At 41.9% G+C, this 14,814-nt stretch overlaps 1 long non-coding RNA gene across 2 annotated transcripts in view; it reads right to left on the bottom strand.

Moving 5' to 3' along the window:
- Positions 1 to 14,227, bottom strand: part of LOC103667801 — a 31,126-nt gene extending 16,899 nt beyond the window's left edge. For both annotated transcript variants that reach the window (XR_005833296.1, XR_005833295.1), the window contains exons 1-2: positions 11,750 to 14,227; positions 6,515 to 6,699 (exon numbers count right to left, since the gene is read on the bottom strand). This is a non-coding gene — a long non-coding RNA (uncharacterized LOC103667801). The remainder of the gene's footprint in view (positions 1 to 6,514; positions 6,700 to 11,749) is intronic.
- Between the last annotated feature and the right edge of the window lie 587 nt (positions 14,228 to 14,814).

The raw sequence follows: 14,814 nt of genomic DNA, 5'->3' as shown, positions 1-14,814 counted from the left end.
TTCTTATAATATCTTTGGTTTTAGTATTAGGGAAATTCCTACCTCATAAAAGGAATTGGGAAGTGTTCCCTCCTCTTCTATTTTCTGGAAAACTTTCTGTAGAACTTGTATTATTTTGTCCTTAAATGTTTGATATAACTAATCAATTAAGTCATCAGAGGCCAGGAATTTTCTTTAAGGGAATGTTTTTAACTACACAATCAATTTAAAAAATAGATTTGGGCTCTAAAACCAGGAACAAGACAAGGACGTCCACTTTTACCACTTCTTTTTCTACATTGTACTGGAGGTTCTAGCAGAGGAATTAGGTCATATAAAGAAACAAAAGGCATCCAGATTGGAAAGGAAGATGTAAAGCTATCTCTACTTATAGATGACATGATCTCATGTATATAAAACACTGAAGAATACACACACACACACACACACACACACACACTCCCTCTCTCACTCTCTCTTAAGATTAATGAATGACTTCAGCAAAGAAGAAGGACACAAGGCCCATATACACAAATCAGCCATATTTCTGTATACCAGCAAAGAATAATCAGAAAATGAAATTAGGAAATCAATTCCATGTATAATAATAACAAAAAGAATACTTAGGACTAAACTTAGCCAAAGAAATGGAATACTTACTTGCACACCAAAAATGACAAACCATTATTGAGAGAAGTTAAAGAAGATCTAATTAATGGAAAGACATCCCATGTTCATGAATCAGAAGACCTGATTTGTTAGGATGACAATACTTTCTAAATTGATCTACAGATTCAATGCAATTTCTATCAAATTTCAAACTGTTTTTGCAGAAATAGACAATCTTATCCTAAAATTCATATGGAAATGTAAGGGACCCAGAATAATCAAGACAAAGTTGATTAAAAGGAACAGAATTGGAGGACTCACACTTCCTGATTTCAAAACTTACTATGAAGCTACAGTAATCAAAACAGCGTAGTGCTGGCATAAGGCTAGACATATAGATCAGTAGAATATAACAGAAAGTTCAGAAATAAGTCCATATATCTATGGCCAATTGATTTCCGACAAGGATATGAACATCAGTCAGTGGGAAAAGAAAAGCCTTTTTAAATGGTGCTGGGACACCTGGATATCCACATGCAAAATAATGAATGGACCCTATCTTGTGCCATACACAAAAATTAATCCAAAATGCATCAAAGACCTAAATGTGAAAGCTAAAAGTGTAAGACTTTTTGAAGGAAACATAGATGTGAATTTTCTTGCCCTTAGATTAGGGAATAGTTTCTTAGCTATGACACCAAAAGCATAAATAACCAAAGAAAAAATAGATAAATTGGACTTCATCAGAATGAGAAACTTTCTTTTCTGGAGTGAGCTTTGATGGTTTGTGCATTTAAAGTATTTTCTCTATTTCATCTAAGTAGTCAAATTTATTGGCCAAAGTTTACTTATCATATTCTCATATTATCCTTTCAATATCTATAACATCTATGATGGTCTCTGTTTTATTCTGTATTTTGATAATTTGTTTCTTCTTTTAACAACGCCCCTCTTTTTCCCATGATTAGTATTTGTCAGTTTTATTGATATTTTTAAAGAACCAGCTTTTGAACTCTCTCTCTTACCCTCTCACATCACCCTCTACTTTTTTTTAAGATTTTATTTGTTTATTTGAGAGAGAGAGAGAGCAGAGTGAGAGAGCACAAGCAAGAGGAGTGACAGAGGCAGAAGGAGAGGAAGACTCCCAGCTGAGCAGGGAACCCAATGTGGGGCTCAATCCCAGGACAATGAGATCAAGACCTGAGCTGAAGGAAGATGCTTAACCAACTGAGTCACCCAGGTGCCCCACCCTCTTTCTACTTTTAAAAATTTCTCCTATTGTCTTTATTATTCCTTTTTTCTTGGTTACTTTTGATTTAATTTTCTCTTCTTTTTCTAGTTTCTTGAAAACTTAATATATTGACTTAAGACCTTTCTTCTTTTTCCAGTACAATCATTTAATGCTATAAATTTCCCTCTAAGCACTGCTTGAGATGCGCCCCATATGTCTTAAAATGTTTTGTTTTCATTTTCAACCAATACAAAATATCTTCTGATTTCCCTTGTGATTTCTTATATGGTCCATTGCTTATTTAAGGATATGTTCTTTAATTACCAGATATTGGGGGCTTTTCCAGATATCGTTCTGTTGTTGAGTTCAAATTTATTTCTGTTGTGTTCAGAGAACATGCTCTGTTTGAGTCCAATCTTCTTGATTCTATTTTATGGTCCAGAATATGCTGCTTCTTGGTAAGTGTTCCACCAGCACTTGAAAAGAATGTACATCCTGCTGCTGTTGAATGGAGTGTTCCATAAATGTCAATTAGGTCAAGCTGATTGATGGTGTTGTTAACTTCTTTTCTATTCTTACTGATTTTTTTTTTGTGTACTTGTTCTGTCAATTACTAAGAGAGGAATGTTGAAATTTCCAACTATGTAGATTTGTCTATTTCCTTTTTTAGTTCAAGTTGTTTTAGGCATTTTGAACCTCTATGCTCAGTGCATACATATTTAGGATTATAATGACTTTTTGATTAATTGCCCTATTTATCATGATGAAATGTCTCTCTTTATCCCCAGTAATATTCCTTGTTCTGAAGTTTACTTGGTATTATTTAATCGCCCTAAATTTCTTTGGATTAAGGTTTGAATTGTATATATTTGTTTATCTTTTTAGTTTTAACCTGTGTCTTCATATATAAAATAAGCTTTTTATAGATGATGTATAGTTGTGTTTTGCCTTTTTACCCTATCTTAAAAGTTCTGCCTTTCAACTGGAATGTTTAGATCATTTTATATTCAATTTAATTATATATATTACTGGTTTATACTTACCATCTTGCTATTTGTTTCTCATTTGTCTTATGGTTCTTTGTTGTTTTCATTCCCTTTTATTAGACTTGGGGTTTCTTTTTGTTTTATTTTTTCATTGTTGCTCTTGAGTCTGCATTATACATGTTCAATTTGTCGCAGTCTACCTTCAAGTAATATTGTACCACTTCATTTATACTGTAAAAACCTTACGATATCTACTTCCATTTCTCTTCCCCTATTCTTTGTAGATTGTCACCATACATGTTACTTCTACATGTTTTATTTTTATTTACTATTTTTTTTAGAGAGGTAGGGGAAGAGGGACAGAGAGAGGGGGAGAAAAAGAATCTTAAGCAGGGCTAGATCTCATAACTCTGAGATCATGACCTGAGCCGAAATCAAGAGTCAGATGCTTAACCAACTGAGCTAGCTAGGCATCCCATCTCTACAAGTTTTGAACCTAAAAACATTGTCATTATTTTATCTTGGAATAGTCAATTATAGGCCCACAGAAAAAGTAACAGGGACCAGATTTACCCTCCCACTCAGCACAATAATTTTTTTAAAAAACAGACCCAATACAAGAAGTGATAGTTTTATTTATTAGCATTAGTTATGTATTTATTTTTTATTGAGGTAAAATTCACACAGCACAGAATTAGCCATTATAAAGTACACAATTCAGTGGCATTTAGTGTGTGCACAACGTTGTATACCTACACTCTTGTGTAAAAACTCTCTAGTTTCTAGTTTCCATACTTTATCATAAGTACCTGAAACTAATATAACACTGTAAGTTAATTATATTGGAATTTAAAAAGTAAAAATTTAAAAAAAAAAATTTAATTATGCTAAGAAAGAAGCCAGACACTAAAGGTCATATAATTGAATGATTCCTTTATATGCTATATCCAGAATTGGCAAATCCACAGAGACAGAAAGCATATTAGTGGTTACCAGGGGATGAGTGGAGGGGGCTGTGATCATTTAAATGTGTGGCTGTTTATGGTCTTTATGATATAGAAGCAGCACTTTAAAAGACACTAGACATCAAGCAATAAAGGAGAATAATCTCTGAGAAATGAAATGAACCAAGCCAGCCCTGCAATTGCTGTGGCTTATTGCCTCGAAAGAGTTTTCAGGCCATGGCACAGGAAGGGGGAATCCAGGTGGAGCCTAGTGGATTCCTTGAATGGAGGAGACAAAGCTAAGCATCCAGTGAGATGAAGGCAGCTAGAATTCTCAAGTCAGAATAGCAAAGAGAAAAATGTTGCACAGAGAGAGAATCCTGGAGATCTGCAGAGGGCCCCTTACGTATTCAGAGAGTCCTGATCAGTGCATGTATGCATGCGTATTTCACAATATGAGAAGATTAGACAACAGTGTCCAAAGTTACACAGAGCCAGAGATAGTGCCTCTTCCCACGTGCCAGACTGGAAAAACTGATAATTCATGAGTAGAATACTCAGGAAGCTCTTACCTTAGTAATAGGGAAACATTAGCCCCCATCTGAATGCTGCTCCAGATCTGCCTAGCAAACCATGAAAGCAAGATTCCAAAGGATCAAACACTTTCCAAGTAACTTAGCTGCATAATCTCAGAAAAAAAATAACATCGGACTATAAAAATACCCAGGACTTAACACTTAACTTAAAATTTGTAATGTCTGGGATCCCATCAGACATTACTAGGTAGAAGAAAAAAAAGATTACTAGGCATACACAAAAGCAGGAAAACACAATCCATATTGAAGAGAGTAATCAATTAACTGAAACAGACCTAGAAGTGACAACAGATGTTAGGATTAGCAGACAAGGACATTAAAACAGTTATTATAACTATATCCTATATGTTCAAAAAGTTAAGTAGATACATGAATGATAGTTTTTAAAAAATTGAACATCTAGATTGAAAACTACAGTGTCTGAGACAAAAAAAATCTCAATGTCTGAGATGAGATTAATGACAGAATAAGCACAGTAGAAGAAATAATAGTGAAACTGAAAGCATAGCAATAGAAAATATCCAAAATTAAAACTATAAAAAATGGCAAGAGTATGATTGAACTGTGGGACCTCAAGCAGCCTAACATATAAGTAATTGGAAACTGCAAAGGAGAGGAGAAATGGGGTAGAGGGAACAGAAAAAATATTTGAAGATATAATAGCTAAAAAAAATCAAATGTGATGAAAAATATTGAGCCACAAATCCAAGAAACCAAATGAATTCCAAGAACAAGAAACAAAGAAAATGAGAACAAGGCATATCTTAATCAAATTGCTCAAAACTTATAATAAAGAGGACATCTTAAAAATGGCCAGAGGGAAAAAGACACTTTACATACAGAGGAAAAAAGACAAAGGTAATGTTGTAGATCCCTCACCAGAATACTGAAAGCAAAAAGACACTGGAATACAACTTCCAAATTGCTGGAAAAAATTATCTACTTAGAATTCTGTGCCCAGTAAAAACAAAATCAAGATGTTTCCAGACATCCAAAATGGTCTAAACACTCTAATTGAATGGCAGAAATTATCAATCTGAATAAAAAGCAAAACCCAGTTGTATGCTGCCTATAAGAAATGCACCTTAACTATAAAGACATAATTAGGTTAAAAGTAAAAAGATGGAAAAAGAAATGGCATGCTAACATGAAACAAAAGAAAGCTGGAGTGGCTATTTTAATATAAGACAAAGAAAATTTCAGACCAAAGAGAAAACCCTCTCCATACTATCTTCTCAATTTTTCTGTAAAAATAAAGTCTAATTGTAAAAAGAGACAGCATTTTTGACATGACAGCGTGTTTGACAGTATTTGATAGCATATCAGAATTTGTGGGATGCTGCTAAAACAGTACTTGGAAAGTTTGTAACAATAAATGCCCATGTTGGAAAAGGATAAAGTTCTCAAGTTAATAAATTCAGCTTCTCCCTTAAAAAAAAAATAGAAAAAGAAGAGCAAGTAAACTCCAAAGTAGGGAGAAAAAAAGAAAATAATAAAGATCATAGTGTAAATTAATGAAACAGGGAACAGAAAAAGAATAGAAAAATTTGATGAAACCCAAAGTTGTTCTTTTGGGTCAATGGAATTGCTAGATTCTAGCAAGACTAATTGGAAAAAAAAGATAATACATAAATGACCAATATCAGTAACCAGAGAGGTGATATCACTACAAATTATAAGACATGAAAAGGATAGTAAAGGAATGTTATTCCTTTACTGCACAAGCAGGGGGAGCTGCAGAGGGAGAGGGAGAAGCAGGCTCCCGCTGAGCAGGGAGACCAATGCTCAATCCCAGGGGCTCGATCCCAGGACCCCAGGATCATGACCTGAGTCAAAGGCAGATGCTTAACTGACTGAGCCACCCAGGTGCCCCGAGGAATGTTATTTTTAAAAACAAGTGTATGACAATAAATTCAACAACTTAGATGATGGATAAATTCCTTCAAACATGCAAATGAGCAAAGCTCACTTAAGAAGAAGTTGATATCCTGAGTTACCTTATATCTATGAAAGAAAGTGAATTTTTTCCCATAAAGATAACTCCAGGCCCTGCTCTTTTTTGTGGCACCTCAGAGGTGGTAGGCTGAGTCAAGATAAAGCTGGACATCTCTCTCCCAGTACTGGCTGACAGAAATTTATTGAAGTGGAAAATGAATGCAAATTTCATACCTTTTATGAGAAGCATATGGCCACAGAAGTTGCTGTTGATGCTCTGGGTGAAGAATGAAAGGGTTGCATGGTCCAAATCAGTGGTGACAATGACAAACAAGGCTTTCCCATGAAGCAGGGAGTCTTGACCCATGGCCGTGTGCACCTGCTGCCGAGGAAGGGGCATTCCTGCTACAGATCGAGAACTGGAGAAAGAAAGTGCAAATCTGTTCAGGGTTTCATTGTGGATGCCAATCTCAGTGTTCTCAACTTGGTCATTGTAAAAAAAAGGGGAGGATATTCCTGGACTCACTGTCCTTAGGGAAATGCAAATTAAAACCACAATTAAGTACTACTACGTACCGATTAGAATGGCCAAAATTTAAGACTGACTCTTTTTCCTCTCTGTGTGCTTCATTTTGCGTTGTTTGATTGTTATGTCTTCAAGTTTACCGTCTTTCTTTAGCAGCATCTACTCTGTAGTTAATCACATCTAGTGTATTTTCAGATATTAAAAATACAGTGAAATTTATGAACTTGAATTTTCATTTCTCAAAGTTCCATTTGAGTGTGTTTATAAATATATATACATATATACACACACACAATTTTTTTTGAGATTTATTTTAGAGAGCGTGAGCACAAGAATGGGGAGAGGGGCAGTGGGAGAGGGAGAGAGGAAACCCAAGTAGACTCCACGCTGAGCATGGAGCCTGATGTGGGGCTTGATCTCACGACCCTGAGATCATGACTTGAGCCAAAACCAAATCCAATGCTTAATGGACTGTGCCACCTGGTTGCCCCGATTTCTCTCTTCATCATGGCCATATTTCCCTCTATCTTTTTAAATGTGTGCAACATATTCACAATAGCTGTTTTAATATCCTTGTCCACTAATTTGTTCTCTCATTTCTGGTCTATTTCTAATGTTTGAATTTTCACCTGGAATGGGTCATATTTTCTTGCTTTATTGCATACCTGGCAGAATTATGGCCTCCAAGAAGATTCTATCTTCTAATCCAGGGAGCTGTGGATATATTAACTTATATGGGAAAAGGTGCTTTGCAGATGTAATTAATCTTACTAATGATTTGACCTTAAAATAGGAAGATTATATTGGGTTATCTGGGTGACCATAACATAATCACATGAGTCTTTAAAAGCAGAAGCAGAAGAGGAAGTCAGGGAGATTCAGAGCACGAGTAGAACTTGATGCATCATTGCTGGTTAGGAGACAGAGACTGCCTCTCATAAGAAGAAACGTGGGAAGCCTCAAGGAGCTGAGGGCAGCCCCTAGCTGACATGGAAACAGGGACCTCAGTCCTACAGCCACAGGAAGTAAGGTTAAGCTGGGAAGACATTCCCAAGCTCCAGGGGAGTACTAAGCAGACTGACGTTTTTATTTCAGTCATGTGAGACTCAGCAGAGCACCCAGCTGAGCTATGTTGGGCCCAGACTTCTGATCTACAGAGAGCATGAGAAAATAACTGAATGCTATTTGAAGTCACTGAGTTCGTGGTAATTTGTTATGGCCAAGATAGAAAACTAATGCGCCTGGTAATTTTTGGCTGGATGCCAGACATTATGAATTGAACCTTGCTGGGTGCTGGGTATTTATGTATTCCTATAAACATTCCTAAATTATTTTATTGAACACAAGTCAGTTACTTGAAAATAGTTTGAATCCTTTCAAGGGTTATTTTGTCTCTTTTAGGATGATTCCAGGGCACCCTTCATCCTAGGGCTAATTTAGCCCTGCAACTAAGATGATACCTTTCTGGGGACTCTAGCTGATATCATCTGTATTACAAGGTTTTTCCCCTCTGGCTGGGGTGAAGAACAATTCTCAGCTCTGTCTCAGCTCTGGAAATTGTTTGGTCCATTGCATTCTAGTGGTTCCTTTCCTGATAACTTTCTTTCACATGTGCTCAGATGAGTTCTTAACCAAAGACCCAAGGACCCCTTGCAATGCCTTGCAGCTCTCTGCAGCTCTTACCTCTCAAATACTCTGCCCCACAAATTCTAGCCACCTTGGTCTCTCGGAACTTCAATTTCTGTTTCCTTAACTCAGAGTGAAGTTGATGAACCTGTAGGGCTCACCTTCTTTATTTCCTTTCTCTAAGCAATTACAGTCATGTCATGCCTGTTGTTCAATGTCTGAAAACCATCATATCCTGTATTTTGCCCAGATTTCTAGTTGTTTAAGATGGAGGGGAAATTCAGTTCCTATTATTCCCTTAGGCTAGAAACAGAAATCTCCGGGGGAACATTTTAAATATTGAAGGATGGACCCCATCCCAGGATGTCCTGGGGGCAGACCCAGGCATTTTTTAGAAGCTCCTTTAGTGGTTCTAATGTGCACCCAGGGTTGAGAACCATTGACCTGGACGATCTATAAAAACACTTTTTAATAGAAAGTATGCCACTTGGTGAGTACTTACCATGCACCAGGCATTCTTCTAGGTACTTACTTATCTCCGCTCATCCTCACAATCACCCTGTGAAGTGGGCTTTATTGCTGTCGTTTTACAGATGAGGAGGCTGAGGCTTGGGGACCTGCCCCTAGTCACTGCACCAGCAAGCAGGAGAGCCGGAAAGTGAAACCAGCCTGCCTGAGTCCACAGGCTCTTCCCACTCCACGGCACTGCCACACCTCTCTGGACCATCCGAGTCTGAACTGCCTTATGAGGGTTCTGTGCAGGTGGGACAGATCCATGGGCCAAGGTTCCCTGCACAGAAGGTGGGTTCTCAGGGCACCTGGATGGCTCAGTCGGCTAAGCATCTGCCTTCAGCTCGGGTCATGATCCTGAGGTCCTGGGATGGAGCCCCATGTCAGGCTCTCTGCTCAGCGGGGAGTCTGCTTCTCCCTCTCACTCTGTGTGTTCTCTCTCTCTCAAATAAATAAATAAATCTTAAAAAAGTGGGTTCCCCTCTTGACTTTCCAGTGGCCCTACTAATGGGCTATGGAGTGAGGGGGCCCTTCTCACCTTCTCCTCAGCTCAGAGCCCCTCCTGACATTTCAGCTCCCACATTTGCTCCTGCTTGAAGCTGCTGAGAAAAACACAGTTGGCCTTTAGGACTCCTTACTCTCTAAAGATGGGGAAGCATTGGTCACTACGAAGATGGTCCAGCTAGAGCCATTTGGTAGGGGCAGATGGGCGAGCAGAATGGCTGTCTTGGGTCCTTCATTCCACTCACACTTTGGGGCAGGAGGTCTGGATGTGACAGGAGAGGGGAGTTTTCTCAGGAGAGAGTCATAGGGCTGCTGGGCTCCTTAGAGACTCTTTGTCCAGCGCCTTCATTGTGCAAATGGGAAAGCAGCACCCAGAGAGGCAAAGGTAGGATCCCAAGCACATTCCGAAATCTGGGCAAGGGGCGCCTGGGTGGCTCAGTCATTAAGCATCTGCCTTCGGCTCAGGGCGTGATCCCAGAGTCCTGGGATCGAGCCCCACATCGGGCTCCTCTGTTGGGAGCCTGCTTCTCCCTGTTATACTCCCCCTGCTTGTGTTCCCTCTCTTGCTGGCTGTCTCTCTCTCTGTCAAATAAATAAATAAAATCTTAAAAAAAAAAAAGAAAGAAAGAAAGAAAGAAAGAAAGAAAGAAATCTGGGCAGGGTGTGGGGGGAGAGAGCTAAGCTCCCTAGCCACCAGCCCAGTCCTCCTAGGACCCCGGGCCTGCTAAGGGATTGTAGCTGCCCCTGGCATCCTTGCCAGTGAACATCCAGCCTGGAGGTAAGTGACCTGGCCAGGGTCCCTCGGCAGGCTGAACGAAGCCGGGCTCAGGGCTCTGCTGTGCAAACTGCTGCTCTGAGGGGTGGAAGGGCTGCTTCATCCGGCTCACCCTCCCTTTCAGGGGCCTTGATGGAGCCCTGTGGTTCCCTTGGAAACAGCGCTGCTTGTCTCCTGGGGGTCAGCAGCACTTAATCTTCGATTACTGCAATTTTGATGCTAGTGGGGGAAGGGACCCTGCACTCTCCCCACATTCCTATACCACCTCTCCACCCGCTGCTTCACGAGAGCATGCACACTTTCCCTCGTTCTCATACTCAGGATCACGCGCGCACACACACACACACACACACACACACACACACGCACACAGGCACATTTCCTCCTAAACTCAGAGAGATTTAATCACTCTGTTTTCTAACCCTCAACTGAAAAGGAACAATCATGTCCCTACCAATTACCCTCTCTTTGTGCCCTGAGTTTCCTAAGAACCAGAATGGGAACACCCTTTCCTTTCAAACTATCTCCCCAGCATTACAATCAGATTAAGAGTGGGATGGGGGAAGCAGGCCAGATGATCCATTTTCCTTGCCCCCCCACAGGAGATTTCAATGTCTGCAAGGGAAGTCAAGGGTGTGTTGGAGCATTACTGTGGGCAATGAAATTCTAAATAATCTACATTATAATTCATCAGCATACACTCTGCTTCTGGTGGAGTCCTTTGAGGGCTGGCTTCCCTCTAATCCCCACTGTGGCTCCCTAGTACCCTGGTGCCTGATAGGTTTGTGCTGAATAAAGATATCCTGCACTTCAAGAAGGCGGAGATGAAAACTTTCTGAGCAAAGATGGATATGGTCCCACATCCCGTGCCCTGATTCCAACCCAGGAAAACAAAGAAGATATCAAAGAAGAAATGGAGAGACTTCTAAAGTATCAGTTAAGGTTTACCAGGGACCGAGGCAGAGGATGGAAGGAGAGAGACAGCTAACATTGGGAAACTTAAAGGTTTGAGATGAACCTTAGAGTTTGGAGGATCGTGCCCAGAATGAGGAGAAATTGAGGAGAAAAAACTTCACCGAAACAATAAGAAAACAAATAAAGGCAACAATAGGACTTTTAACCGAATTCAGAGCCTGGAGTCACTAGAAGGTCCAGGTGGTGCTGAGTTCAACCAGGACAGAGAAAGAAGGAATCTTGAGTCCCATCTGGGGTTCTTCTCCATTAAGGAGAATGACCGGGAGCCTGACACATGCGCTCTCGGTGAACACCTGAACGGTAGGGACAGCCGGAGACAAAGTGGCAATTTTTAAACAACTATAAAACAAATGCATACACTTGGTATCCATAAAGAAATTAAAACTGCATACAGAGATATAATATAAAGATAAGATTTCTCTCCCCTTCTCCAAACCTCAGTCGTGCCTGGGGCACGCGCGCACACACACACACACACACACATGCACACACACTATTTTTACACAAATAAAATCGTGCCTCCAGACAGTTCTGCACCTTTTATCCCACTTACTGTGTCAACGCTCTTTCCAGGTCAGCCCAGGTGGGTCTACTTCATCCTGTCCAATGGCTGAATAGTGCGTTTTCTGGCTGTGTCAATGTGACCAGCTGCCTAGTGACAAATCTTTGTTTCTAATGTTTTTACAATCCAGCAATAAATATCCTAGTCCATACGTGTTTGAGATACGTGATCAAGCCCTAAAGACAAAACCACGTGCATTTGCGTTTGTGATAGGTATTATCCAGCTGTCCTTTAAATATATTGCTGTGATTTACACACTCATTATCCATATATGCAAGTGCCCATTTCTCCGTGTCCTTGCTGGCACTAGGTTTTATCCAATTTTAATTTTTGCTAGTCTGATATTATATAGATTTAGCCTTGCCTTTTCCCTTTGCGTGAGATTAAGCATATTTTCATGTTTATTGGCCTTTTGTATTTCTTGTTTCTGTAGAATGCTTATTCATATCCTCTACTCATTTTCTACTCTTTATTGATTTCCGAGAGCTTCTTGTATGATAGAAAAATTAGTCTCGTGTCCTATTTGTGGCAAACATGTTTGTAATTGGCTTTTATTTTGGAGAGGTGTTTTTTCATAGATAGGATGTTTATACAGCCAGACACAAGGACGTTCTTTCTTTATGGTGTTCAGGCAGCGAGGGCTTTAAATAAGTTTGTCTGCCAGCATGAAAAGTTATCTTTGAAGCTTCTAGAAGAACTAGTGGATCTGTTTCCAGAACCTGAAACGACAATCCTTGACAAATCAGGGAAAACTAAAGACGGGCAAAAGGAGGTCAGTAAACATCCTGGTTTTCCTAAGAAAAGAAAGGTAGATTCCAGAAATGTTAGACAAATTAATTTTATGCTAGTCCCGACAGAATACTGATCACTAAGCAGGTAATTGGAAACAACTATCGAGAGGCACGTGGGCATCACAAACCAGCCTGGATTTGCTAGGAGGAGGTCATGCCAAACCCTCTCAGCCCCCACCTTTGTCGGGTCCTGGATGGATGAATCAGAAGACTTGTGGACCTAACACTTCTGGGTTTGAGGAGGACGCCTGATAAAGACTCTCAGACTTCCCTGTGGACAGGACGCCAGCCAGATCCATAGCTGCTTGAGCAACTGTGTCCAAGGAGACTAATGAATGAGTCAATATCAAATTGGAGGGCTCTCTAGGGGCTACGGGGCTTTCTCTGAACTTGACCACGTCTTGTTTAATGCTCTTATCAGTGGCTTGGGTAAAGGCACAGAAGGTTACTTATCAGATTTACAGAAAACACAGGCCAGGAGAGAAAGCTAATACAATGTGATGTTGGAATCAAGATACAAAAAGATATCAGCAGCTTAACACAGGGTTAAGAGGGTAAATGTAAAATCCTGCACTTTGGGGGGCGCGGCGTAAACAAGCAGAGCTTAGGAGAGACACTGGTCAAGAGCAGTAGTCTAAGGGGAAAAAGACATACAAATTCCAGATATGCCTGGTTACGGAAGAAACATCTTAGGGCCCCCCAGGGACCGTTTCTGCTCTGCTCCATGCTGTTCTCATGGCGAGGGATGGTTCCAAGGAAGGGTTCACCTGGAGCCGACCTGGGGGACACACTGCTGACGCTAACGGTGGCGGGGCTGTCCTGAGGACAGAGAGCAGATGGATGCCCTTTGGCTCCAGCTGGCCGAATGAGATCCAGCTGGTACAATTACAAGGAGGAAAACCGAGCTCACAGAGAATTTTCTAGACAGCAGATTGCCCAGGAGTCAAAGATCCATGCTCAGGCTGGGAGCTGCCCAGCTACTTCTGGCCCAGGAGCAAGGCTGGAACAGAGCTTGGGTCCAAAGCTGTAGCTTTGGACTCTATGAAAGTTCAAGGTCACCTTCAAATGCAAATGCAGCCTCAAGACAAGGCCTGGCCTCCCTCTCTGACACCTTGCTGCCCCTAAATCCCTCTTAAGTAGAAATCCTGGATCCCCCATTGTGCTTCTCAGACACATCCTCTCTCCTCCTTACCCACCGTCCAGGAGTCCCAAGTTCATTTCGGGGCCTGCTACTGCACAGTCATAGGGAACAGGTTCCCAGCATCAGGGGCCTTCTGATCTCCGCAGGTGGACTAGGGCCCAGAGCTCCCTGGAGCGGAGCCTGGACTGGGGATGTGCTTGGAGTAAGGCTGGCTGGGAGAGGAACTGACTTCTGAAAAAAACCCAAAACCTCAATCTTCTATCCCTCTGGGCCTCACGCACATCATGTGACACACCCAGGGCCCCAGAACATGCTGGTGTCCAGGATGCATTGCGGGACTCCAGCATTAGCTTGTCCCGGTAACCACACACCCCAGTCCCCAACAGGCACAGGCCCAGCTGCAACTCAGTCAGCCTGCAGCCTTGGGGTCCCAGACACCCGCTGCCCTCCAGAGTACATTTGAGAGTACGGTCCCCCAGGAAGGTCTGTTGGCCCAGCCACCTCCAGGCCTACCGCTAGTATGCCGCACACGACTCGGCCAGCCGCTTCCTGCCTCACAGGCGCTTCCTGTCTCACCCCCCTTCCCCCTCCCCCCCCCACCAAGCCCAGAGCACCCTCTGAATGGAGGGGACAGCCCAGCTACCTCCTCTCCCACCACCGTTTCCGCCCTCCCCTGGCATCTGCTTCCTGCTCCCTTCCTTCCTCCCTTCTGCCACTCTCGCAGGGGCCCGGGCCTGCTCCAGCCCAGAAGTGGCTCCCCAGTGTCCCCGCCCCTCCTGTTGGCTGGGGGGGAGGACAACCGAGGAGCGCTTTGCGGGCTCTTCTCAGACTCCTTTGTCTCAGGCTTTCAGAACCTCTTTCCTTTGTACAAAATGAAGGGGCTCTCTCAGGTCCCTTCTGTATCCAGTAACTAGTCTCCTAGCATTTTATAACCTGCTGCAGAGCCGAAATCCGGCCAACAAATGGCTTGCACGGACCAAGCACCTCTCACACGCCAGGTTCCGCGTGTAAGCAGGCGCCCTGTCCCTCATGCCTCCGGGAAGGCTGAGAGGCCGTAGTGTTCACAGTCCCCTTTTGCCCCAGGGGAGACTGAGGCAGCCCTGAGAGGTTCCGGAACTTGCCCG

Source organism: Ursus maritimus, unplaced genomic scaffold (genome assembly GCF_017311325.1).
Source record: "Ursus maritimus isolate PB19 unplaced genomic scaffold, ASM1731132v1 scaffold_7, whole genome shotgun sequence".
Classification (NCBI taxonomy): Eukaryota; Metazoa; Chordata; class Mammalia; order Carnivora; family Ursidae; genus Ursus; species Ursus maritimus.
Note: the sequence above shows the minus strand (reverse complement) of the source record. Positions and strands in the feature narration are given on the sequence as shown.